General features: G+C 50.2%; 2 non-coding genes and 2 pseudogenes across 2 annotated transcripts; 1 reads left to right on the top strand and 3 right to left on the bottom strand.

Moving 5' to 3' along the window:
* Positions 1–1,334: 1,334 nt before the first annotated feature.
* Positions 1,335–1,537, bottom strand: LOC123359185 (annotated as a pseudogene).
* Positions 1,538–11,077: 9,540 nt separating this feature from the next.
* LOC123359183 lies at positions 11,078–11,264 on the bottom strand (annotated as a pseudogene).
* Positions 11,265–19,655: 8,391 nt separating this feature from the next.
* On the bottom strand, positions 19,656–19,728 carry TRNAR-CCG. Its single transcript has one exon. It is a non-coding gene; the product is annotated as a tRNA-Arg (tRNA).
* Positions 19,729–23,406: 3,678 nt separating this feature from the next.
* On the top strand, positions 23,407–23,498 carry TRNAL-UAG. The gene is given in 2 exon segments: positions 23,407–23,444; positions 23,463–23,498. It is a non-coding gene; the product is annotated as a tRNA-Leu (tRNA).
* The last annotated feature ends 3,445 nt before the right edge of the window (positions 23,499–26,943 follow it).

Genomic DNA, 26,943 nt, shown 5'->3' with positions numbered 1-26,943 from the left:
GCTACGCTGCAGGGGCTATTCACAGGCGCGACCCCACTACTGATCCGCACAGGAGTTTTGACCTGCTCCGTTTCCGACCTGGGCTGGTTCACCCCTCCTTAGGCAACCTGGGGACCCCAAGCTTCCCCGGGATCACCGTATTGATGCCGAACTTAATGCGGACACCCGATCGGCACAACCCCCTCGGAGGCAGGGCTCAAGCCCAAGTGTCTACTCTGTAATTTTATAACCCTGCAGCACAAGCCCCACAAGCCTGAATCAACTGACCCAGGGTTTGAGAATAGTGACTTGGGTGTGTTAATGGCAGTGTAGACATAATGCTAGGCTATGTCCACACTGCAATGAAACTCCCACGGCTGTCCTGTGCCAGTGCAGGCTCCCAGGGCTTGGGGCGTGGGGTGGTAAATTTGCAGTGTAGACATCTTGGTTCAGGTTCAATACCGGGCTCTGGACCCCACAAGGTTGGTAGGGAGTTTAGAAAGCGAAAAAGTTAAAATGGCAGCGGAGTATTACCATGGACTCAATGGCATTTCTCCATTGGTCTGTCTGCTTTGGGCCAGGGACAATAACACGGCCTGCTGCATTTGTTATTTCAAAGGGGGGTTTAGGATTTTCATTCTCGTGCACGAAGCAGGACTCAACCCTCCGTGCAAACTAAATGAGCTGCCTACAGGTTCTGGCAGCCTGGGAGATGTTGACAGATGCAAATCCCTCATGTAAACCCCTCCCCCCCATGCCCTTCATTGTCTCCTCCACCCATTGCAGGGTTCCCCAGTCTTTCTCCATGGCAGGGGTTCTGTGTGTTTGATTCCACCCATAGCAAGGTCCCCCATTCTCCCCAATGGCAGGGGCTCTGTGTGAGCCGCTTTTCTCCCCATTCCACCCTCTACCCACTATAGGGCCAGGAGACAGCAACTCTCAGATCCTGTGTGGATTGTCTGATGTGCTTGGGGCCAAGAGCAAACTGTCTACCCCCTGCCAGAGCAGTAGGAGTAAAAATAGGGGTTCCCAAAAAATGGGAAGGGAAGAAAAGAAAAGCAGAGAAGAAAGTGGAAAAGGAAGAGAACGTGCAGACACGGGACCCTACCTAAATTCTGACATAGATTACAAGAGAAAAAGATATAGCAACATAAAGGAATATTAAAAATTTTTTAGTAAGTACTGAACTAGAAATCTTTAAAACACCAATTGCACACTAGGTTTACTTTTCTTCCAAATCCTATCAAAACAAATTTAAGTTTTGCCATTAAACAGACTATCAGCAAAAACTGTAAACAGATTCATGCAACAGAAAAACCCAAAAACATATTTTTCAATTTGCTTTGCAAAGTTTAACCACTCAGTCCATGTTCTCCCTCTGCTGGCTCCCCCAAAAGAAAACAGGAAAAGTCATCAATAGCAAAGAATAGCTCCATTAAAACAACACTGGGTGCTTGCTTCACACTTAAAAGAGACAGTATAACTTCCCTGCTGGTTAGCTAGATCAGACAGTTTCAACTACTACACTTCAGGGCCGCCCAGAGGATTCAGGGGGCCTGGGGCAAAGCAATTTTGGGGGCCCCTTCCATAAAAAAAGGTGCAATACTCTAGTAACATGTATTTGGATATGTAAAAAGTAACCAGTCAAATAGATTCAAAAATTAAATTTTAATAATTTGAAAACATACAATATACATTATTTGAAAACATTAAATGCTTTAAGGGTATGTATACATTTGCAATTACATAATGTTTCTTATGAAATCGTTTTATTACAAATTGTTCTGAACATTAATTATACAGTTGTGCAGAGATATAGGAAGAAGGGGACACACATCAGGTCCCAAATGGGGCTCTGGGTGATCACTACTTCCCACCACCCAACACAGATGTAATGAGGTTAAGTGGTGTCCATACAAAGAAATTAAAACTACTGAATATGCCTCAAGATAGGCTTTTAATGACTTACGGCTATAAATGTATTACAGACAGAATAAGAAAAGAAAAATTAAAGACCGGCATTGAATAAGGATTAATATAAATGACAAATTATATTGCAAACAAGCACAAGTACCGGTAATGTTATGCATTAGCTACTTATTATTATAAAAGCATGTCCTTACTTTTTACTGATGACAGGCATGAGTACATGCAAAGTTGTTATTGCTTATTAACTATTAACCTTTACAAGTTCTATTCCTGCCCTTAATAACCATAAGTATAAACAAAGGTGCTATAAATTGCCAATTTTCTACTACTTCTAAACAACTTAACACTAGTATTAAACTTTTACTACTATTTTAATACTGCAGCATTAATATAATCAGAGATCAAATTATCCTGACACTACCATTCTTAATACTATAGTGTTAGTACCACTTGAGCAGCTCGAGCAACCCAGACTTAACCACAAGTTTCAAAGGTGGTCTTAATAAACTCTACCCATGGGCATGACCTATTTTACTGCATAGGAGTCAGCATAAAATGTTGCCTGGTTGCAGGTGTCTTTTGACCACAAGTTGGAGCTTAATTTTGCAAAGCTTGCTTTTTAAAGATAATTTTACAAAGCTCACTCTATAAAGCTTCCGGAAGTTTTAGGCCTAACACTGGCAATACTGTTGTTCATCTTAAGCTTCCCAACACTCTTGCTCAAATTAATCACAAGGTGCAATTTTTTTCCTCGCTTTCATTTTGGCAAACTCATTAATAATGTCATCAAAACTTATGTCGTTGGCCATTTCATATTCTATGCTCAAAGTCAGCAAATGGTTCAGCCTTTCTTCCCCAGTGGCTGAACGCAAACGATTTTTAATCAATGTTAGCTTACTAAATGCACGCTCTCCTGATGCTACTGACACTGGCAACACTATTAGTAGGCGTAAACAAATACAAATCTGTGGAAACACATTTTCCAACCTTTTTTTGAAGAGAGCATTAAGAAGTGTAAGTGCAGAGGTTATATGTCCATCAACTCTTAAGTTGGAATCGTCTTTTATTTTGTAATAGATTCTAAGTTCCTCTTTAAGATCTTCTCTCTGGAGGTCTTTTGGATATGCTGTGGCCAAAGTGTCAACAAAATTTTCTATAGAAGATTCATCCACTGTATCTGGCGGAAACAAAATAGGTGAAAATAAATTTGAGACCTCAGCCATTCTTTCGCCAAGATCTCCTAGCTCTGATAGAAGCAAATCCATTGTAAGGAAGAACACCTGTACTTTGAACTGAATATAGCGAGAGTCAAACGTATAGTCTGCACCCCCTGTGTCATCAAAGAATCGCTTGTTCTTCCGAATCCTTGAGTCACTTTTCATTTTTGGGTCAATGCCGAGGCTTGAAGTGATTTGTTTAGCTTCTTCAAAAAAAATTGGCCAAGAATCTTTCAGTGTTTGAATTTCCTTGACTAAGTTGCTGACATGTTTAGCTCCCTCTTCCATTGTTAATTTGGAGCTTTGTAGGACCTTGTTTTTATCATCAATACACTGAAGCACTTACTACAATTTGTACTTCATATTGTAGTAAGAAGTACAATTTCAAATGACTTAAGCCACTTAATTAAACAGTCAACATCTGCCTGGATTTCAGGAGGTAAATGAAGCTCTTCTTCAATTTTAATTAAACTTTCCAGCACACCGGTGTGGTTTTTGATTAGGGGGCGAACAGCATCAACTCTTGCGCTCCACCTAGTTTTAGATACAGAGTGAAGAGATATATTCGCAGTGGTCTGCAAAATTTTCCATCTCGCAGGGCTAAGAGCAAATACTTTATAGAGTTTATGCACATTTCCAAAATATGTTTTTATCTCTACACTGGTTTCCATGGCGTGGATGCCACAGAGGTTCAGCGTGTGAGTGCTGCGTGGAGAGAAATAGGCTTGGGCATTTTCTTCCAAAATTCTTGTCTTTACTCCCTGAAATTTTCCTGACATGTTAGAGGCATTGTCATATCCCTGCCCTCTGCACCAAGATAGTTCTAAGTCACATTCTTTTAAAAACCTCTTTATCTGTTCTGCGATATCTGCCCCAGTCTTCTTTTCAAAATCTACTAGTTTAACAAATCTTTCATGCACATCCCAATTTCGGTTTTTTTGCATCACATATCTGAGAATAAAAACTAACTGCTCTGTGTGTGAAACATCAGGTGTACCATCAACAACAATGCTGAAATATCGGGCTTTTCTTACCTCTTCAAGAATAGAGTTTAAAACTTTCTCCCCACATAGTTTCAAGAACTCATTCTGACTACACCATGACAGGTAGTGAGCCTGCATTCTTTGACCAGACTCTCTGCATTGAGCTACCATCTCTAGATGTTGTTTCACCTCAGTATCGTACCTGCCCACAAGCTTCAGTGTTGACAAGAAAAGCCCACAGTCATCATAATCAACAGTAGAATGGCTACCACGAAATGGCAGATTATTCTTTGCTAGGAAAAGAATTACGTCAACAATGGCAGTTAATATTTTACGCCATTTTTCCTCCTCCTGTTTAATACTATGTTGTAATGCTGCATCAATGCCTCTTTTATCACTGAGTGTCTGAAATAATTCCTTCCACTTAATGTAATTGCTCAAATGTGAAGCGTTTTCTTCATGATTCTTGATTTTCTCGTAAATCTTTTTCCAATTATCTGCAATTCCACCTTTGACAAATTTTGAGTGCTGTATTTGCTTAGATTGAGTTTCACTTCTGTAGAGACTGCAGAGAAAACAAAATATTGCTGCAGCATCTTTACTCCACACCATCCAGTCTCTTTCAATAGATTCGCCATTACTTAGATGTTTAGAAAAAACAATTATTGGCAATTTCCTGCCAAAAGAATCACGAGGAAAGGTTTTGGGCTTCTGTGGTGGACCCTTCAATACAATAAGATCTCTTTTCTTTATATCTAGGTACTTCCAAGAGGCAGAGTCATTACTGCACAACTCTTCTTTGTCATTCCCACCTATAGCAGCAGGACTAGTCGACTGTACCAGTTTCTCAGTTGTAGCAGTGTTACCGCTGTGTTCTCCATCGTCTATCCAAAGAGGCTGGATTTCCTTCTCTTCCTCCACAACAACCATAAAACTGTTTTCTGAATGTGTTAATATTTTGGATTCCTCACACACCGCCTTTTCTTTTTCTCTTACAACACCACTTTCACTTCCCACCTCTGAAGAGCTTTCAATGACAGCATCGCTCAACTCAGTCAACTGACTTGACTTATATTGTCCCTGAAGAAATTTGTGAAGAGTTATTTTTCCCTTTTCTTCTTGCGTCTGTCTAGATCTCTTCTGCTTTCTCTTCTTAAATCCTGAAGCATATGTACGTTTCATTTTTCTAAACGCACGATTGTTGACTATGTGATGATACCTGCAAACAAATTAATTCCCTTGGTATCTTTCATTTTGTTAGTGTGACACTGTATCGCATAATGTCTTATGGGAATATGACGTAACTGGAATACGGTATACTGAATCTATGCTACATATGCTATACAATGTATCTATGTAAAGGTTATGATCCACTGAATCTATTAATCCTATCTCCATGCATGTGTCATTTTTTAATTCAAAATATTGGCTGTGTACTGGCTTGATTTCTAAATAACCTTAGTAGAGCATTTGGTCAGTTCCTGGAGAAAGGAATGTTCAAGTTAAGTCCCTAATGAAGAGACACTTAAAGGACACTGGATCTTGGAATGCTCCAATCCAGATAAGAAGTCTACTTGAGGACCCATGGCTGCTACCTGGTAAGAAACTGTGAGTCATGCATTAACATGTCACTTGCCCAGGTAACTCCTAAACTCCATCTTGGAGCTGGACTGTGAGTGCATAGGAGTGAGGAGGAGGTCTCCAGTCCACCTAGAAGAAAATGTCTATTTAAACCCCTGGGAGACCCCTCCATGGTGGTCTTCAGCTGACTAAAGAGAGAGCCTCCCTACCCCCAAGGATACTTGACAGGAACTGGAGCAAAGGACAGTAACTACAGGGGGTGCGAGTGACTGCTGGACCCAGGATAAAAGGAGATTAGTCTGTAAAAAGGAGCATTCTGGAACTGGTGAGGATCTTATCTTTATTCACTTTGATTAGACATACTTTGCACATTTTATTTGGCTTGGTGACTTACTTTGTTCTGGCTGTTACTACTTGGAACAACTTAAATCCTACTTTCTGTATTTAATAAAATCACTTTTTACTTTATTAACTCAGAGTATGTATTAATACCTGGGGGAGCAAACAACTGTGCAGCTCTCACTATCAGTGTTATAGAGGGCGAACAATTTATGAGTTTACCCAGTTTATGAGCTTTATACTGGGTAAAACGGATTTATTTGGGTTTAGACCCCATTGGGAGTTGGGCATCTGAGAGTTAAAAACAGGAACACTTCTGTTAGCAGCTTTCAGGTAAACCTGCAGCTTTGGGGCAAGTAATGCAGACCCTGGGTCTTTGTTGGAGCAGACGGGGGGGTCTGTCTCAGCAAGACAGGGTACTGGGGTCCTGGCAGGGACTGCAGGGATAGAAGAAGTAGTCTCTGAGCATACCAGGTGGGGCGGTGGCAGCTTCCAGGGGGTTTCTGTGAGCAGGGGTGGCAAGTTTGTAAAAATGTTGGTGGTGCCCAGAACCCGTGCCCCAACTCTGTCCCCCCAAGCTCCGCCCCCACCTGCCTAAGGCTCTGGGAGGGGGCTTGGCGGGGGAGGTCTGGGGTGCAGATCCTGGGCTGGGGATTAGGGTGCAGGAGAGGTGCAGGGTGCAGGCTTTGGGATGGAGTTTGGATGCTGGGTGCAGGCTCGGGGCTGGGGCAGGGGTGGGTGTGCAGGAGGGGGTGAAGGGTGCAGGCTTTGGGACAGAGTTTGGGGTTGGGAAGGGGTGTGTGGGAAGGGGGAGGGGGTGCACCTTCTGGGGAGGGAGTTTGGGGATAGGAGGGAGTGCAGGGTGAGGGCTGTGGGGCTGAGGATGAGGGGTTCATGATGCAGGGGGGCTCAGGGCTAGGGCAGAGGTTTGGGGTGTGGGGTGAGGGCTGTGGGGCTGAGGATGAGGAGTTCATGATGTGGGGGGGCTCAGGGCTGGAGCAGAGGATTAGGGTGTGAGGGGATGAGGGTTCTGGCTGGGGATGAGGGTTTCATGCTGTGGGGGGAGGCTCAGGACTGGGGCAGAGGATTAGGGTGCAGAGGGATGACGGTTGGGGCTGAGGATGAGGGGTTCATGCTGCGGGGGGGTTCCCCCCGCCTCCCCCATGTGGCTTACCCCCACCTCTCCTGGTTTCCTCTCTCTAATGTACCCCATGTGTTGCCCCCACCCCCACCATGCGGCTTACCCCTGCCTCTCCTGGTCTCCCCACTCTCAGAGCCTTAGCCACCGCGGCGCCCAGCAGCTGCCCTCGACAGCGCGGTGGCAGCGTGGCTACGGCGTGACTGGAGATCACAGCCCCGCCCCCTTAGCACGCGGCCGCAGCTCTGACTCAGCGGAAGGAGGCGGAGCTCCGGCCCCTCGGGAGCCAAGCCGCTGCTGCGGCGCTATCCAGCGATGTTCCTGGCCGGGTTACCCCCGTGCCTGTCTGTCCCATCTCTTCAGCGCCTGGCCCCTGGACAGCGCGGCTCCGGCAGGAGCGGAGCTCTCAGCCCCGCCCCCTTAGCCCGCAGCTCTGGCTGAGCGGGAGGCGGCAGCGCTCACGCCGCTGCTGTAGTGTCCAGGGCCGCTCCTCCTGACGGCCCACTGAGGCGCCGGGGCTGGGGAGTATCCAGGGGCGGCTCTAGGCACCAGCAAAACAAGCTGGTGCCTAGGGCGGCAAAATCTAGGGGGCGTCCCCTGCTGCCGGGGGGGGGCGGCAGGCTGGGCCGGCGGACCTGCCGCAGTCATGCCTGCGGGAGGTCCACCGGAGCCCCGGGACGACCAGACCTGCCGCAGGCATGACTGCGGAGGGGGCGCTCGTCCCGCGGCTCGGCTGGACCTCCTGCAGGCATGACTGCGGCAGCTCAAGCGGAGCCGCCGGACCCGCGAGCCGTCCGCAGCCGCGGGAGGTCCAGCCGAGCCACGCGGGACCAGCGGTCCCTCTGCAGTCATGCCCGCGGGAGGTCCGCTGCTCCCGCGGCTCCGGGGCGACTCCCGCGCATGACTGCTTGGGGCGGCCAAAAAGCTAGAGCCGTCCCTGGGAGTATCAGGCAGTCTTGTGCGGCCGGGGGCCCCTCCGGGGCACAGGGCCTGGGGCAAATTGCCCCTCTTGCCCCCCCCTCTGGGCGGCCCTGCCGGCAGAGCTCTGCCCGCCCGGGGCTGCCGCTGGTACTCTCCGGTTCCCCGGCACTAGAGACTTCGCGTGTCACGTGACCGGGGGCAGGCACCGCCTCTGGCTGCTTGAGACTGGAGCATCCCGGGGTGGGAAACCAGATGGGTCATTAGTGCCCAGCAGCAGCCCCCGCCCCCTTCACTCCTCTCGCTCCCCCAGCGCCTCCTGCCGCTGACAGGGAGGGAGGGAGAGGAGTTGGACGTAGGAGTGGGGCATTGGGGAAAGGGAAGGGGCGGGGCCTGGGAGGAGCCCGAGGGGGGGGCAGCCCCCCAGCATAGTGGAAACTCGGTGCCCCTACATCCTACTAGTGCAACCTCAACCAGGGCCGCGTGGGGGGGGGGCAAGTGGGGCAATTTGCCCCAGGCTCCGGGTCCCGCAGGGGCCCCCATGAGAGTTTTTCGGGGCCCCTGGAGCAGGGTCCTTCACTCGCTCCAGGGGCCCCAGAAAACTCTCGTAGGGCCCGGGCCCCCGGAGCTTCTTCACTCCCGGTCTTCGCTGATGGGGGGTCCTTCCTCTCCGGGATAGAAGGACCCCCTGCCACCGAATTACCGCTGAAGCGAGACCCGCCGCTGGAGTGCAGCCGGATCTTCGGCGGTAATTCGGTGGCGGGGGGGGTCCTTCCGTTCCGGGACCCGCCACCGAAGTGCCCCGAAGACCCGCGGTGGGGGCTATACTTCGGCGGCGGGTCCTGCTTCGGCAGTAATTCGGCAGAGGGGGGTCCCTGCCGTGGATCTTTGGGGCACTTTGGCGGCGGGTCCCAGAACAGAAGGCCCCCCGCTGCTGACCTACTGCCAAAGTGGGGCCCCCCGCCGCCGAAGACCCCAGGCCCCCGGAATCCTCTGGGTGGCCCTGACCTCAACCATTTAAATGCTGCAAAGCGGAGGCCGAGCAGCAGGATTTGGTTCAATTGCTGCTCTCAGCACAATTCCTCAACGCCGTGCACGGTGTATCCAGGAGACAGTAAGTCTCTAGTTTTGCAAGTATATCGCCACGATTTTCCCCCTTGAAACAACAGCACCCATAATTCATAGCAATCTAAATATCAATAACTGTTAGTAAGCCTAGCCAAATAGTCTTGAATGAAAGCTAGAGAAAGCTGCCATCGGAGTCACGTACTGTACACGTTTGCTTCCCTGGAGAGTATTCGGTAAAAATCTGTAGAGGTGTAAAAGGTTTTTAACTACAGTCTCTTTCTCCTGAAAAGTGGGAAAAGGCAAAGGCTTAAAGCTGCCTGTAGGAGAATTTTCAAAGCCATACAAGTGATCTGGACACTCAATTCCCACTGATTTCTAAACTGGTTTTCAAAATCCCTCACCACAAACAAATAAAAAGAAAGGCTGAGTGAGCAAACCCCTCACAACAACGCATAGAAAAACTAAGTATTCTATAGATTTAGAAACAAAACCAGCTATTATAAACTTCCCAAAGCATAATTTAAAAAGTCATATTTTAAAGCTTTTGCATTCATTGGTTTAATACAACCCCCCCCACCCCCAAGTCTATGCTGTCTCCCTCCTGCTTCTTCAGTGGAAGAAGCAGCGGGCATCAGCGCCAGACAGCAGCTGCATTCAAGCAATCCCGCCTATTCGGTGCCTGATTGGAAGAAAACATTGTAAAAATCGTCCTCCAACAATCCCTTTCGGAAGCACGTCTCTAGCTAAGCGCTGGCCATTTCTCCTGCAAAGACACCCTCCCTACTGCCAGTCCCCGGCTACCCTGATTAACGTCGTAATGACTCGTTTTTTAAAACAAGTGGTCACGAAAGAAAATGGATCGTACCTTTTGCAAACAGCTTTTTTGTCAGCAGATGGCCACGTTCTTCACAGAAGTGGGGGGAGCACACTTTGTAGTTTGTACAGGTCGAGTTTATTGCCTGTCCCAGAGGCTCCTAGCACCCCTCAGTTCCCTCCCACAAGCTCCCTATGTGTCCTCTCCCATCCCACTCTTTTTAGGGACTCCCTGAAATTCCCCCAATCTCAGATCTTACCAGAGAATCTCTGCACCCTTATTCTCCCCATACCAAGTTCCCCACACTTCTTCCCACACCAAAGGCTTTGTTCACACCCCCATTCCCACTTCCCCATGGCAGGGGCTCTGTGTTCCCTCTATTCCCCCATGCCGGGGTCTTTGTGTACTCCCCATGCCAGGTTCTTCAAATCTCCATAGGACTAGGGGTTCTGTGTACCTCCACTTATCCCTTTGCTTCATTTCAGGGCCCCCATTCTCTCCCCCACTGTAGAGACTGTGTGCACCCCTATTTGCCTCTTCTCCCCCATTCCTCCCTCCTTCCCAAGTCAAGCTCTCCCAGTCCCCTTACCTGCCAGGGGTTCTGTGGGTCCCATTTTCTCCTCCCCCACTTCCACCCTACAGCCTGTACTAAGGGCTCAGAGAGGCTCCGAGAAAGTTGCATACCAACGAACTGGCAGAGCATTAGGGGTAGAAATAAGGGCTACTCGAAATGGGGGAGAGGGTGGAGAAAAGAAGAAAATGTGGAAAGTGGAGAGAACTTGCAGAATTAATATCCATGAGCCTATAACTTTAAACTAGAACGAGGGAGGACAAAAGAGAGGACACCGCATAAAAAGGTGGACTTAGAAGTTCAAGCAATTAGAGGTTCAATTAAGCAACTGTTTAAATAAAAACTGTTGTATTTTTACACTGCATTTTCTTCTCTCATGCTATTAGAAAACTCGCTGAAAAACACCCACATCCTCCCACAATACAGAAGCAATAAGATTAGTTACAATCACTACATCCCTTCTCTCTATATACACATCAGAAACAAAAGTTAAACACCAACTTCAAAAAAATGTTTTTTTAATGTAGTTTATACAGACTAACCACTCAGTCTGTGTTCTTTCCCTTCTACCCCCCCCAGAGGGAAAAAAGAAAAATCATCAATAACAGACAACAACTGCATCAAAGCAATACTGCTTACTCACTTTACATTCAGGAAAGAGCACTTTAACTCACCCTCCTACTTAGGAAGACCAATCACTTTGTGTTAAAGCAACCTCCCACGGCTATAGTCTAACGTCTAAAGCACCTATATTTAGTGGTTACAGTGTGTAATTTAATTCATCAAATCTCCCTATGAACACAGAGACAGCGAGACTGACAAACAGCACACTGTATGCCATGTCTCATTGTGGCACCTAACATGAAGAAACTTTTTTAAATGCCCTCTTTAGCTTCTGTTACAAATAAACGTCTTCCCAAATTTCACCAATCACTTCTTCTAACTAACAGAGGAACACCCCTTCAGCCAATCAGATATTTCTTCCATAGCTCGTACTCATAGAGGCGAGACTAACAAACTGGAACTGGCTACGTAGGAATGACACATCGGAACAGTTATGCACAAGCAGGAGGCATTGCAAGAGCCGGAGGTGCTGACGTGCTTCAGAAGAGATGTACACACTAAGCAATCCGCTCTTAAAGCAATGACGTCTGTTCCCCAGAGATCCCTGTTAGGCCTGCTCTACACCACACGTTTATACCAAATTTAGCAGTGTTAAACCGAATTAACCCTGCACCCTTCCACACACCGAAGCCCTTTACCCCCAATCGGGGCTATTGCAGTTTGTGTATTCCTTACGCCACCCGACCTTAAGCCGGCTGCCCAGCTCCCAATGGGGTCCAAACCCCAAATAGATCCCTTTTACCCTGTAGAAACTGTACAATCCTGTGACCAGGGCAGCGGCCTAGCAGCCTGCACTTCTGCCTGCCAGCGCGAGAGCGCGTAAGGCACTAATCTGGATAGTGGCGGTTGGGTGGCAGAGGGGTGAAAAAACCAGCAGAGTGGCGCAGCAGGAGCGTGCTGGGCCTATAACCCAGCGGTCAAGGGATCAAAACCATCCTCTGCTACGTGTGCACTTGTTTCTTTTCCCTCTGGGCCTTCAATCGAGCCGGTGACCAGCAGAGCACCAAGAGCCTAGGCCATGAGGCAAGAGGTGGCTGAGGCGAAGCGGCGGCCTGCCAGGGAGCTCCCCGGCACCTCTGGCTACCTGGGCTGAAGGCAAGAGGCAGGCCTGGGTTTGGCGAGGGCCTCCTGTCCTGGAATGAGGCTGCAGTGCTTCCTGGTCCCCTTTTCCCACCCACACCAGCAGGCGGCTGCTGCGGGAGAACACGAGGGAGGCTCTGGGGGCGCTAGGCAGCGCTGTGTGTGTGGCTGTCAGGGGAAAGAGCCGAGGCTCCCGACTCGACCTGCCATTGACTCGCGTGTGTCTCTGCGCGCCGTCAGCCGGGGCGGGCCAGGCTGCGGACGTGACTCAGACTTGGGCAGCATGGCCGCGCTTTCCTGACGAGGCATGAGGCAGGCCAAGAGCTTTGCACAGCGTGCAGGGAAGTGGGAGGGAGGCGTCTTTGAGCCGGTGTGTCTCGTCCGCTTCTCCCATGTCGCTTGGGCGGAGGCGGGAAGGGAGCGAAATGTTCCCATCTGAAAGTTTTTGTGCTCGGCCTTGAGGATTAAGCCTGAGCCTCCAGCACGGCTGCTGGCAGATGGGTTTCTGAATGGCATCCAGCCCGCTTTTTGGGCCATCAGCTGAAAGCACTGAGGCCAAGAGGGAAGGTTTTGAGGCAGCAAAAGGGGACCTTTGATGTTCCGAGCAGCTCTTGAGGAGCATGGAAGTAGCATAGACTCAACACCATTCCTGGGTGGGCGTGAACCACCATCCTTTTAGTAAACAGCGAAATGGGCTGACCCATTGGACCACAGAGTCACATACAAACAAGGATGTATTGAGCACAAAAGTCAGGAATCAGCTCAGGGTAGGGTTATACCATATGTGTGCAGTGGTGAGACAAGAAACAGCAAGGAATTGGACTGGCATGGAGTGAAACTGTGTCTTATGTGTGCCTGATGACTGTACGTTTGAGGTAGTTCTGTGGGAAGGAACCGAAAAGAGCACTGGGGCTGCGGTATAGCGCTTGCATACACTTTCTTTGCCCTGTTTTGCTGTAAGAGTTAACAGTGAGAGATTGTTAGTCACAGGTCAGTGGGTGGGTTTATTCAAATTCGGAGTGTACAGGGAAACCAGTGAGAGGAAGGAGGCTGAAAGACTTCTCTGTCTTTGAACAGAATTGTGTGTTAATGGTTCTTGCTTTGAATTCCTCCATTGGAGTAATTTCGGGGAGGAGAGTGAGGCAGTGTAGCCCTCGGGAATAGTGCCAGAGGGGGTGATGGGCAGGGACTGGGGACGAAAGCTCCTCTGTGCAGCTGAGTGAGGGCAGTACCAGGGAAGGGGCATCTGTAAAAGTGGCCATGTGGAAGGTGGCAGGGATTTGGGGGCCCAGGACGAGGTGCTTGATGTTCAGTGCCTTGGAGCAGCTGGACTTGGCCATGGTGGGTGTTCAGGAAATGCACATTAGCTAAAACAAATCCATATTAAAGGCTGCAGGATGGCAGCAGCAGAGGTAGGGAGCCTCCTTCTGCGTGATAGAGCTGGTTCCCCCTTCCGTTGCTGAGGGGAAGGTTGGTGCTTTGAGCCCACCCGGTGCTGGAACGTCCCATGGGTGAGATTAATAGGACTCTTGAGAGAAGAGAAGAGAAGAGAAGTCTTTTCTATCCCTGCCTAGCTCCATTGGTCTCCTGTGGCCCTTTTGGCTCTCTGCTCCCCTGTTGGGGAGATGCAGAGACAAGCCCCCATCTGGGTGAGGCATGAGGCAGGCCAAGGGCTTTGCACAGCGTACAGGGAAGTGGGAGGGAGGCATCTTCAAGCCAATGTGTCTCATCCGCTTCTCCCTTGCCACTTGGGTGGAGGCAGGAAGAGGGCGAAATGTTCCCAACTGAAAGTTTTTGGGCTCGGCCTTGAGGATTAAGCCTGAGCCTCTGGCACGGCTGCTGGGAGATGGGTTTCTGAATGGCATCTAGCCTGCTCTTCAGGCCACCCGTTAAAAGCACTGAGGCCAAGAGGAAGCAAAATGGAGCCTTTGAGGCTCCCAGCAGGCCTCAGGGAGCAAGGAAGTAGCACAGACTTACTGCTGTCCTTGATGGGGCTTGAACCACCATCATTTCAGTTAACAGCCAAACATGCTGACCCATTGCACCACAGATCAGCAAGGCTGTAGTAAGTATAAAAGTCAGGAATCAGCTCAGGGTACGGTATAGCACATGTGTGCAGTGGTCAGGGATAAAAGTGACTTAAAGGACTTGCTAGTACTCCAGAGTCCAGTGGAGGGGATGGTTCCTCAACCGGAGGAGGTGTGGCCTCTATAGGAAGAGGTGGGGCTTTTAAATTCTGGGGCTTTTAAATTAGGATTTAAAGGGTTTGGGGATTTGGCTGAAGCTTGGAGCCGGGCCCTTTAAATCATCCCTGGAGCTACCAGCTGCAGAGGTGGCTGGGAGTCCTGGGGTTTGGGCAGGGGTGAAAATAATTTACATTTCTTACCCATATGGTCCAATCGCAAGCAATCCACCTCTCCTACGTACTTCATGGATCCCTCCCATTGCATGACATAGATAGAGAAAATAAAACTACTATTAGTACTATTACTACTATCAGTACTGTCTGTAATAAAACTTTACTATTGGAATAAGCCTGAAAAAGTGAAAACTCACTGTCACATTTTTCTCTGTGTCTTCCCTCCTCCTCCAGCCAGGCTGCAGACACTAGGCTCCATGCTTTCTTCCTGTCTGGCACTGAGCAGAACCCCTGCTGTGGGGAGGAGGAATGCAGAGCCTTGTCTGCAGCAGAGAGAGAAGCCTGGTCTACACTACGCCTTTAAACCGGTTTTAGGAGCATTAAACCGATTTAACGCCACACCCGTCCACACTAAGAGGCCCTTTATATCGGTATAAAGGGCTCTTTAAACCGGTTTCTGTACTCCTTCCTAACGAGAGGAGTAGTGCTAATATCGGTATTACCATATCGGATTAGGGTTAGTGTGGCCGCAGATCGATGGTATTGGTCTCCGGGCGGTATCCCACAGTGCACCACTGATTGCTCTGGACAGCAATCTGAACTCGGATGCAGTGGCCAGGTAGACAGGAAAAGCCCCGCGAACTTTTGAATATTTCCTGTTTGCCCAGCGTGGAGCTCCGATCAGCATGTGTGGTGATGCAGTTAAAAATCAAAATAAAGAAAGAGCTCCCGCATGGACCATGCGGACGTGATCGCTGTAAGCAGGGCCGGCTCCAGACCCCAGCGCGCCAAGCAGGCGCGTGGGGCGGCCCTTTCCTGGGGGGGCGGCATTTGGCTCCGGCGGACCTTCCACAGGCATGCCTGCGGGAGGTCCACCGGAGCCCGGGACGAGCGGACCTGCCACAGGCATGACTGCGGCGGGTCCCCTCTTCCCGCGGCTCCGGTTGAGCTCCAGCAGGCATGCCTGTGGCAGTTCAAGCAGAGCCGCAGGAAGAGGGGATCCGCCGCGGGACCGGGGAAGGGCGGCGCAGCGCGCCGCGCTGCTTGGGGCGGCCTAATTTATAGAGCCGCCCCTAGCTGTAAGGGCAGGCAAATCTGTTCTATCAGCGCTCCGTTACAGAAGACGAATTAAAAAACATTTTTAAAAAATCTCCAGACAGACGCCATAGCAGGGACTCAGCGCACTGCTGCATGACAAGCGTAACGGAAAGCCAAGGAATCAAATGGATGCTCATGGACTGGAGGACTCAAGCTATCCCACAGTTCCTGCAGTGTCTGAAAAGTATTTGCATTCTTGGCTGAGCTCCAAATGTTTCTAGGGTCAAACACAGTGTCCGCGATGGGTCAGGGCATAGCTTGGCAATTTACGCAACCCCCCCCCACCCCCAGAAGTGAAAGGGAAAACAATCCTCTGCTGACTCTTTTTCATGTCACCCTATCTTTACTGAATGCTGCAGATACATGCGATGCTGCAGCACTCAACACCAATATCCTTGCTTCCCGCCCCACCATGGGTAGCTGATGGTGCAATAAGACTGATATCCATTGTCATCATCAGTCTATTGACACATGGGGCAGTGCAAAAGGACTGATAACTATGATGACTAGCATCAGCGAGGTCAATCAAGGGTGCCTGGCCCTAATTTTTCCTGATAGATGGTGCAGTATGGCTGGTAACCATCCTCATCATAGCAACAGGGGGCTGAGCTCCATCAGCCCCCACCCTTCATGTGTTAAAAAAAAGATTCAATTGCCCCTGGACTAGCAGAGGGATGCTGGGCTCCTCTTCTACACACTCCTTATTGTCCTGTCTGGACTATCATAGCAGCTGGAGGCTGCCTTCCACTCATTCTAACAAAATGTGTCTTATTCCTGTATTCTTTATTACTTCATCACACAAGTGGGGGGGGGGGGCAATGCTATGGTAGCCCAGGAAGGCTGGGGGAAGAACGGAATCAACAGGTGGGGTTGTTGCAGGAGCACCCCCTGTGAATAGCATACAGCTCATAATTTCTACAGGGTCTGATACAGAGCAGCTGTGCTCTCTGGTTTTATGATACAGTGGTTCTCTAGTACACTTGCCCATATTCTAGACAAGACTGATTTTATTTTTAGATACCAAAAAGGAGGAATTGACTCAGGGAGTCATTCCCAATTTTGGCTTTTGTGCCCCTGGCTGATTGGTCAGGGGCACTTATGACAGCAGCAAATGGCACAGTGCAAAAGGACTGGTAACCATGACCATCTTATTACCAATTTATGGTATGGTAGATGGTACAATATGGCTAGTAACCATCTCTGCTGTCATGCAAAAGCAAAAGCATGCTTCTGTGTAGCGCTGCTGAATCGCCTCTGTGAGCGGCATCTAGTACACATACGGTGATAGTCACAAAAGGCAAAACAGGCTCCATGATTGCCATGCTATGGCATCTGCCAGGGCAATCCAGGGGGAAAAGGCGCGAAATGCTTGTCTGCCGTTGCTTTCCCAGAGGAAGGAGTGACTGACGACATTTACCCAGAACCACCCGCGACAATGATTTTTGCCCCATCAGGCACTGGGATCTCAGCCCGGAAATGCCAAGAGGCTGCGGGAACTATGGGATAGCTACGGAATAGCTACCCACAGTGCAACGCTCCAGAAATCGACGCTAGCCTCGGACCGTGGATGCACACCACCGATTTAATGTGTTTAGTGTGGCCGCGCGCACTCGATTTTATACAATCTGTTTTGCTAAACCGGTTTATGTAAATTCGGAATAATCCCGTAGTGTAGACATACCCAGAGAGAGAGAGAGTGACTGAGTGTGAGTACAGTACAGTACAGTGAATTTTCCCCTTCCACCTGCTTTTATTAGCTCTGGATTTAAGATGTGCAGCCAAATGCTTGTATTTGTTGTGTATATTAGTATTGGAGAGATTCCCCTCATCCTGGGGGCAGAAGAGGACTGCCCCTGCCATGGTCAAACACACTCTCCTCCCTCCCCCAAGCTACTGTGAGTGAAATTAACAAGAATGCCAGAAACCGCTCCTAACCCCGGGGGCTGAATGGCTCAGGGAACAGCTGAGTTTAAACTATTCTTATGCAGGGGGCAGGCTTCTCCCTCCCTCAGCCAGTCTCCTTTCCTTACCGGTCCTCCATACCGGCCCGTACCTGCTTACTTTCACCTCTGGCAGTGGTTAGACAAGAAACAGCAAGGAACTGGACTGGTATGGAGTGAAAGTTCTGTGGGAAGGAACTGAAAAGAGCACTGGGGCTGTGGTATAGCGCTTGCATACGCTTTCTTTGGCCTGTTTTCCTGTAAGAGTTAACAGTGAGAGATTGTTAGTCACAGGTCAGTGGATGGGTTTGTGCAAACTAGGAGTGTACAGGGAACTGTCTTTGAACAGAAGGAAGGAGAGAAACCGGCAAGAGGAAGGAGGCTGAAAGACTTCTCTGGCTTTGAACAGAATTGTGCATTAATAGTTCTTGCTTTTAGCTGATCTCACTGAGGTCAGTTGGGGCGCCTGGACAGACATGGGAATGACTCAGCCAGGTCATTCCCATCTTCTGCCAAGCAATCAGAAGATGACAATGGCTAGTAGTTGTACTGTACTGTTTGCTACCAGCCTAAGATATAAAAGCTAGATGGATCAAAACAAGAAATTGACCTCTTTTGTTTTGTGAAATCAACGGCCTGCTAAACACAGGGTTTTGAGTTCAATCCTTGAGAGGGCCATTCTGTGTGACAGTTGTTTGTGTTTCTCCTTGCTGCAAAGCCACCCCTTTTGTTGATTTTAATTCCCTGTAAGCCATGCCATCAGTCGCCCCTTTAAGAGCCCTTTAAGTTGAAAAAAAGGGCTTCGTCGTGTGCATGGGTCTAGGGTTAAATGGCGGTAACACTGCTAAATTCGACCTAAAGTCATAGTGTAGACAAGGCCTCAGAGGAATTTTATAGCTTCTGGCTGGCAGGGTGTCCAAAAAAGGGAGCTACCCACCCACCCTTTCATTGATCACACTTGGTAACTACTAAGCAGAAGCACAGAATCATAGATGGATTTGCTGAGTCTCCTGCAGGCCTTCCTAATGGCACAGCAGGGCTGCTCTTGGTTCTGCACAATGTTGTTTCGTTTAGCAGTGACTGTGAAGCGACTTCCAGCTATTTGGCCGTGGGAACTCTGGTATTAAGTGGACACCCTGTCTTAGCTGTGTATGGCTGTATTGCTTGTAGATTTATATATTTTGTATTGATGTTATCAAATGGAGTATTTTGTAGCTGTCTGCTATAATTTGTTTAACTTATACAAAATATGAATATGCTCCCTCAGACTTAACCACCCGCCTTTCACACACTCCCTGCTCCTCACTCTCTGGGGTTGGAACAAGCCACCGGCATGTGTGTCCATTGGATTATTTTTATTTAATTACTTCTCATTGTTAAATTAATTATGAGTGTTTTTAAAATTTCATTGCAGTGCGTTTTCTTCCTGCCACTGTCACCTGGCAGCTCAGGGATGTGAGATTCTCCTCCATTGCGTTTCTGCCCACGGAACAAGAAGAGAGACCACATGTCAGTACTTTTGGAAATAAAAGCAACCTGGAAGCAAACCAGCTGTCTCCTCCATGTGCAGTTTGCGTCTCTTTTGCAGCAGTTGATGTGTGTGCAGGGGCACTGTGTGCTCACATGGGAATTCACCACCCTTGGTGCAGGATTTGACTTGTTCCTGGAGTGAATGTAGCACTGTGGAGTGTCAGGCACAGGCTGCATGACCCCCTCCATTTATCCTTGGGGCAGATACAGCCCAGGCAGCGCTAGTGCAACCTCCCCTCCACCATCATCTTCACAGCCCACCTGTCAGGGCAGGAGGGGAATGTTGCTCCATGGATCCTGGCTCTCAGATGGGGCTGCCCTGGGATGGGGGTGGGGTTGCATCCATTAGGTCACCAGACTGAGCCTTCTAATATCCTTGGTGATTGTTCCCAAGATCCAGGACTTTGTGCTCAAACAAACAAACAAACATCTCCCTGGTTGAAAATAAAGCCCTTTCCTTGCAATATACAGGGAAAAAGCAGATTTTCACCCCAGATGGGACTTGAACCCACAATCCCTGGCTTCGGAAGCCAATGCCTTATCCATTAGGCCACTGGGGCTCTGATGCATAGCTGCTGAAAAGATGGAAATTCCCTCTCATAAATGCACATTCCTCGCATTTGCTTCAACACCAAATAGCCCCTTTATGTGCCTTACAGAAACATCTGCATCCCCTGGCAGCGAGGCACCTGGGCAGGTCGCTGACAGAGCTGAGCACCACCTTTCTGCCAGCCATCTTTAGAGAAGAACCCCGCCCTAGAGTCACCCCTCCCTCCTTCAGCGCCTCCACGGCTGTGGCTCTGAGTGGCAGTAGGCTGATTAGGGGGCGAATGTGGGGCTGGAAGGGGGGTGAGGTCGGCCTGTAAGGAGTAACCAGGTGGGGCAGACCCAGGGGGAGGCTGTGGGCTGCTGGTCGGTTGTTGGGATCCGAGCTCTAGATCAAAGCTGCACAGTGACCTAACACCCAGGGTTATAAGGCCGACACAGTGACCCCCTTACTGGCCTCGGTGACCCCCAAACCCTTGTTACTAAGGGCATTGAGGAGTCTCTGTCCCTTAATAACTTCTGGGAGCTCCCCAGCAGGCTGCGGGCGTCAGCCACCTCCTGCCACACAGGTTAGACTCTTGGCGCTGTGCCGGCCACCCCCTCGCTTGCAGGCCCAGTGTAAGAAGAAGGAGGCCCGGTGCTGGCAGAAGAGGGTTTTGCTAAATCGACCTCTGTGTTAGGGCACAGGACGCTTCCACTGTGTCCCTCTGCTGGCTTTTCTTCAGCAGCGCCTAGCGGCCCTGGCTCCAGGCTAGTGCCTGGTGAGCTCTGGCACTGGCAGGAAGCGCTGCAGGGTGCTGGGCAGCGGCCCTGGCAAACCAGCTGCTGGTAGGTGTCTCTGTGGTATCATGGGTCAGTGAGTTCAGCTGTTAATGGAAAGGAGGGGGGGTTATGCTCCCCCAGGGATGCCACTGAAGGCTCCTTGTGGGCTCCTCAAGGTCTGCTGGGAGCTGTGATGTTCCCCTTTTGCCACGTTGAAGGCTCCCTCCTGGACACAGTGGATTCACCTGATGCCTACAAGAGTGTGGGGGCTGCGCTGCAAAAGCCCATCTCCCAGCAGCCACGCCAGAGCCTCAGGTTTAATCCTCAAGGCGGAGCGCAAAACCTTCAGCCGGGAACATTTCGCTCCCTTCCTGCCTCCGCCCAAGGAGCAAGGGAGAAGCGGAGGAGACAGGCCAGCTCAAAGTCGCCTCCCTCCCACTTCCCTGTACACTCTGCAAAGCTCTTGGCCTGCCTCATGCCTCGTCAGGAAAGCGCGGCCATGCGGCCCAAGCCTGAGTCACGTCCGCGGCCTGGCCCGCCCCGGCTGACAGCGCGCAGAGCCAGGCGAGTCAATGGCAGGTCGAGTCGGGAGCCTCGGCTCTTTCCCCTGACAGCCACACAGTGCTGCCTAGCGCCCCCAGAGCCTCCCTCGTGTTCTCCCGCAGCAGCCGCCTGCCGGTGTGGGTGGGAAAAGGGAACCAGGAAGCACTGCAGCCTCATTCCAGGACAGGAGGCCCTCGCCACGCCTAGGCCTGCCTCTTGCCTTCAGCCCAGGCAGCCAGAGGTGCCGGGGAGCTCCCTGGCAGGCCGCCGCCTCAGCCAGGAAATAAGGAAAAGGCGATGAATGAAGAAGTCAGGAAATAACAAGGAAATGAAGAGGTTTGTCGAATGGGTTTCTGCCCGATTTACCATCTTCTCAGCTAGCGCTCAAAGTTAAAGACCTAAAGTCGACCTATCGGCATAAGTATAGATGGTTAGATGGGAATTAAAAGGAGCTGCTGTCACAAGTGTTAGGTGCCTGCAAGCAGCATGCAGAGCGTTTAAAACCACCGCAATTAGAGGCTCAGATGAAACGTTTGCCCTAAATCAGAAACGACAATAGGAGGACCAGCAGAAAGCCACTCTAGGTAAACGTCAGAGTAATGGAGGCCATTAGAGGCAAAAAGTCATTCCTCAAAATTTGGAAATCAGATCCTAGTGAGGATAATAGGAAGGTGCACAAACTCTGGCCTGTTAATTGTCAAAGTGTAACAAGTCAGGCCAAGAAAGAATCAGAGAAGCAACATGCTAAAGACACAAAAGCTAAGCATAAATCCAGTCAGTGCGAGTCCTGGTCTGTCCCCGCAGAAAGGTGAACCACTTCTGTGGCTGGAGTGAGCTCCTCTAAGCCGACCTCACTACAGACCTGTGCCAGGTAGTGCTCATTGTAAAAATGTTTCCTCTGAAGGTTGGGAAAACAGGACCAGCAGTGCTCAGGCTGGCTGACAATTAAAATCCCCCCAACAACAAACATCATGCAGTCCAGAGGAAGGGAGCCTTTGATCTTCCCTCTCATGCCTTAACTGGGGACCATACACACTAATATAGCCTTAACCAGTGCCACAGAGCACAAAGCCCACCAGTAATGCCCTCCCTGGTCTAAGTTCCACCACCTTCTGTACTCGCACCGTGAATGTGAAGAACAAGACTCCAGCCCCATCATTCTTCCCTGGCCAGGAGGCCCTTCCTCCAATCACCCTCTGCCTATTGAGCTACCCTAAAGTCATGAATGTTCATTTCCTGACCACCCACCATGGCCAAGTCCAGCTGCTCCAAGGCACTGAACAGCAAGCACCTCCTCCTGGGCCCCCAAATCCCTGCCACTTTCACAGATGCCCCTTCCCTGGTACTGCCCTTGCTCAACTGTGCAGAGGAGTTTTCATCCCCAATGCCTGCCTGTCACTGCCCAGCAGCCCTCTGGCACCATTCCTGAGGGCCACCATGTTCGGAAAGACAGCTCTCATCTCTCAGGGGCCCCATGAGAATACAGTATTGCAACTTTTTTAATGGAAAGGGCCCCCAAAATTGCTTTGCTCTAAGCCAGCCCTGCTCACCTTGGATGCAGGCACTACTGTGCTTCCAGAGAACAAGCTGCTAAAGGACTTGCTAAAGCCTGGGGTTGAACCAAGGACCTTTAAATCTTCAGTTTAACACTCTCCCAACTGAGCTACTTTGGTAGCTGCTTAAAAGTATTTTGGCCTGCTGCTTCTCTGCTCGGGATGTTTTAGCAGCCGTTGAAAAGCAGGTAGGAAAGCAGGGCCAGCCCCCGAGTGGGGCCTCTGACCATTCCCACTCAAGGGGCTCCTTTTGGCAGTGGGGCAGGAGATATTTCCCACAAGAGGCTCCTACGCTGCCTCATCCCCCAAGACCCCTCCTCCCGCTCACTGGTCTCCGTCCCCTCCCCCCCCCACTCGCCCTTACGGTCATTACAAAGTGGCAAGGCAGAGCCCTCCCATTTTTAAAAGCCCTGGAGTGTTGTTCCCCCCTGTTCAGGCACCCCTGGGGCCCTGCACTTCACACAGCTCTCCCTGATTTCAGCTGTTAGTGAGGGAGCCTCACTGCTAGCGCAGACTGGGCAGTTTGTTGCATGAGAGACACTGTCCCAAAGCAGGACTAATGCTTAGAGCTGGTTATCAGTGATTTCAGATCTGTTGGTCTGCAGCAAGACTCTCCATAGAGTCTTAACCAGCACTGTTATTACACAGGGAAGAACAAAAGGGTGAAATGGTGCCTGGAACCCTTAAGAAGAATCCACCCCACCAAATACAACACTTGCAGGTGCAGGAAGGAGATGGGGTCACTATTCACATTCTGACCTCCACTGAGAATGTTTTGGAGTCACTCCTCACCTTTAGCAACCTAGGGAACTGGAAGAAGAGCAGTGAACAGGTGCTCCAGTGGCACAATTGGTTAGCACACAGTACTTAGAGGGCAGGGCTGAGGAGCTATGCTGAGGTTGTGAGTTCAAGCCTCACCTGGAGCACTGGTTTTCATTAACCAAGTGGCTTCACCCCCTCATTCGGCCTTGTGGAATGTAAAATTCCAGCCCTGAGGAGGGAAGGAGTCAAAAACGCCCCCTTCACTTATTACCTCCTCTCCAGAGCACAGGTCAGAATCTACAATCCTTTCTCCCCCACCAGCCCCTGTGCCAGGATCCCTCAAGCAGAGCCTGGAGTCCTGCCCCTGGCGTCTGTACTATTGACAAACACTAAGTGACAGGGACAAAACACTCAAATCCCGCCTGCTGCGGGGAGCCAGGTTTGCTCTTCAAATTCTGTCGTTGGTACATTTCCAGGCCTGGGAATGTCCCACAACAGCATTGAATGGGAAGCTGCCTGCAGAACAGTTACACTGCACAGAGCTCCTGTGGAGGAGGGGTGGGAATTAGTAACATTTTGAGGATCGTTTGGGAAATGAGCCTTTGCTGACAAGGTTTGTCTCTGTTCATATTTCATCTTCAGGTGTTATGTTGAGGGATCTTTAGTACATTTTTGTGAGATTAATAACTATCTCCTCAACTTTATTTACTCAACTTAAAAATTGGTGTCACTTGATTTTTGCATCTCCCTGTGAAAATACAACTGACACTTGTGGCTTTCTACAGGGGGTCATGATGTTGATGTTGGGGAATTCAGTCTCTGTACTTCTGGGGGGAGTGTTGCTTTTTTACTGCTGGCACACCCGGCTGTTAGCTGCACCCACTGTCCTTGCCAGGGGCCCCTGCTGAACCCTGGGTGGCTGCACTGCAATGCTGGGGTGACTCTGCAGGTGGAGAAGCTGCTGTGGAGCAATGTAGAGCAGGTGCAGGAAGGAGATGGGGTCACTATTCACATTCTGACCTGCACAATTTTCCAAATTTGGGAATAGATTCATAGACTTAAGGTCAGATGGGACCATTATGATCATCTAGTCTCACCTCCTGCACAATGCAGGCCACAGAATCTCACCCACCCACTCCTGTAACAAACCCCTAACCTATGTCTGAGTTATTGAAGGCCTCAAATCGTGGCTTAAAGGCCTCAAGGTGCAGGGAATCCTCCAGCAAGTGACCCCGTGCCCCATGCTGCAGAGGAAGTCAAATGTCCAAGAACAATTCTAGGGGAAGGTGAATGCAGAGCAATGACACTGGAGATGCCCAGACCTCCAATGGGGGCAGCGTGGAAATTAATAATGGGAAGGTCATTTGCAAAATTAGTCGTCACTGACAAGATTTGTCTCTGTTCCTATTTCACACTGTGGTGTTAGTTAGAGGAATCAGGACAGATTTTTACTATATTAATTAAACACTTAATTTTGTTTAACCAAGCCAAAAACTTAGTGTCACTTATTTTTTTCTCTGTCCTAGCAAGAATGAATTGAATGTTGTGACTTTCTGGAAAGTGCAGCGAGATTAAATGTGGGGAATTCAGTCTCTGTGTTTGTGAGCTGATGTTTTCCTCTCACAGGTCAGTGCCTGCATTGAAATACCAAGAGGGATCTAAGGGCTGGTGTACGCTGGGCACTTAACTGGCAGAGCAATGTCTCTCAGGGTGTGAACGCCCCCCACCAAACCCATACAGTTAAGGTGACCTAAGCCCTGGTTAGATATTACAGGGATGGGAAAACCCCTCCAGTGACTGTTTACTCCAAAGTGCTATAGCAGTGCCACAGCAGCATTTTAAGTGTAGACAGTGAAACTAGATCTGGCTCCAGTTTTCACTGTGGATGCTCAGGTACTAAGACTACAATAATAACAACAACAGCGCTTGCGTAGTCGGCAGGATTCTAACCTGCACAGGGAGACCCCAAGGGATTTCTAGCCCAGCACCTTAACCACTCGGCCACAACTACTTGATGTTTCTGTTGTCGCTGAATTGTCACTTCAAATTGTTTGCTCAGACCAGCTTCCCCAGCACACTCATGGCTGCATTAGTGTAAGAGTGTCCTTGGCTGAACAGCGAGAATTCCTGCCCATTTCCCTTCCGGCTGGAGCAGGATGAGAGTGTGTTTGTGTGAATGACATTGCTGTAGATTGTTGTTCATTCCCCACTCTGTCAATTCAGACAGTCCCTTTCCTATTCAAATCTCCAGCACATCATTCCAATATCAGGTGGCAGGATTTCTCTGGGGCACTGAAATTTTTTCAGGGGGCTGGTGCATGAACTCAGCCTTGCGTTCCACCCTTGAAGTTTCATGGACTAACAACAGCAGCAGAAAGAAAGAGCCGAGCCAATATCTCCCTGGCAGGGATGCAGGTGCCACGTCCCCTCTGTCTGACCATCGCATTGCAGGAGAGAAGGGTTCACTGGAATCGAATGCCCTGGCTCAGACCAGAGACACAGGGAGGTTTTGCTGTTCACGGATCTGTGCAAAGGAAATTGTGTCTCTGTGTGAATTGAGGCAGGACATGAAACACCCAATGCCCTAAGGAATGTGGGTGAAGGACTCGGGCTCAGCAATGATTTAACATGGGTTTGTTTCAATTTATTGGCCTGATTAAAACTATGGCTAAAAGCCCCCTATAACAGGGGCTGCGGGACAGGACAGGCAGTTCTGCGCGGAGTTTTCAGAGCTGCCCCATATCTGCCCTTTCTCTGCACCGCCCCTGCTCCCAGAATGCACCAGGCCCTGGACTGAACTCTTCCCCTGCTGGCCAAGCTGGTTTCGTTTGCTGTGATCCTGTTGGCTTGGCAGGGGGGGAAGTGACAGTCCCACCCCAGAGCCAACGCCTCCCTGTCACCCAGCCCCCTGACCCCCAGCAGTACAAGTCAGCCAGGAGCTGGGCCCTGCCAGGCACTCAGGGGCGTCTCCCCTGCAGCTGGGGGCTCTCCCCAGCGTGGTCTGTGGGAGCTCGCGCACTAACGGGGCAGCGGCAGCAGCCGCGTGGTGGGTTGGGCTGGTGACCCGGGTCCATCTCCTGGGGTTGGCTGGGTTCATGCTCAGGCGACTGGCCCCATCCACCGGCCGAGCCCCACGGCCACGCTGCTGCTGTTACCGCACTAGCCCCTCACGCCCCCATTCCCTCACTGAAGCCAGGAGAAGGTTTGCAGGGAGGAGGTGTGGGGGGTTGACCCCAATATCCCAGAGCTGATTCTCCCCACAAAGGGGTGTGTGCATGTGGTGGGTGATGTGTGCAGCGCCCTGTGCCCATGAGGAGGGGACTGGGGCTCTGCCAGCAGGAAGATTTATCCTGCAGGAGCCCTGCCCCCCTCCCCCAGGGGTTCCCCTGGAGCAGAGAAGCTTTGAATCCTCGCTGGAGACTAGAGAAGCCCGAGCAGCACAAGCTGCCTGGCAGAGGTTCTGGATCAGGGCCTCACGGGCACATTGGAGTCATTCTCTCAGGGCTGCCCTGCCCAGAGCCAGGGCTGCTCTCACTCCTCCAGCACAGAGGGGGCTGCAGGCTCCAATGGGGGCGGCGTGGAAATTAATAATGGGAAGATCATTTGTGA

Source organism: Mauremys mutica, unplaced genomic scaffold, assembly GCF_020497125.1.
Source record: "Mauremys mutica isolate MM-2020 ecotype Southern unplaced genomic scaffold, ASM2049712v1 Super-Scaffold_100101, whole genome shotgun sequence".
Lineage (NCBI taxonomy): Eukaryota > Metazoa > Chordata > Testudines > Geoemydidae > Mauremys > Mauremys mutica.
The sequence above is the reverse complement of the archived record's forward strand: the minus strand, read 5'-3'. Positions and strand labels throughout refer to the sequence as shown.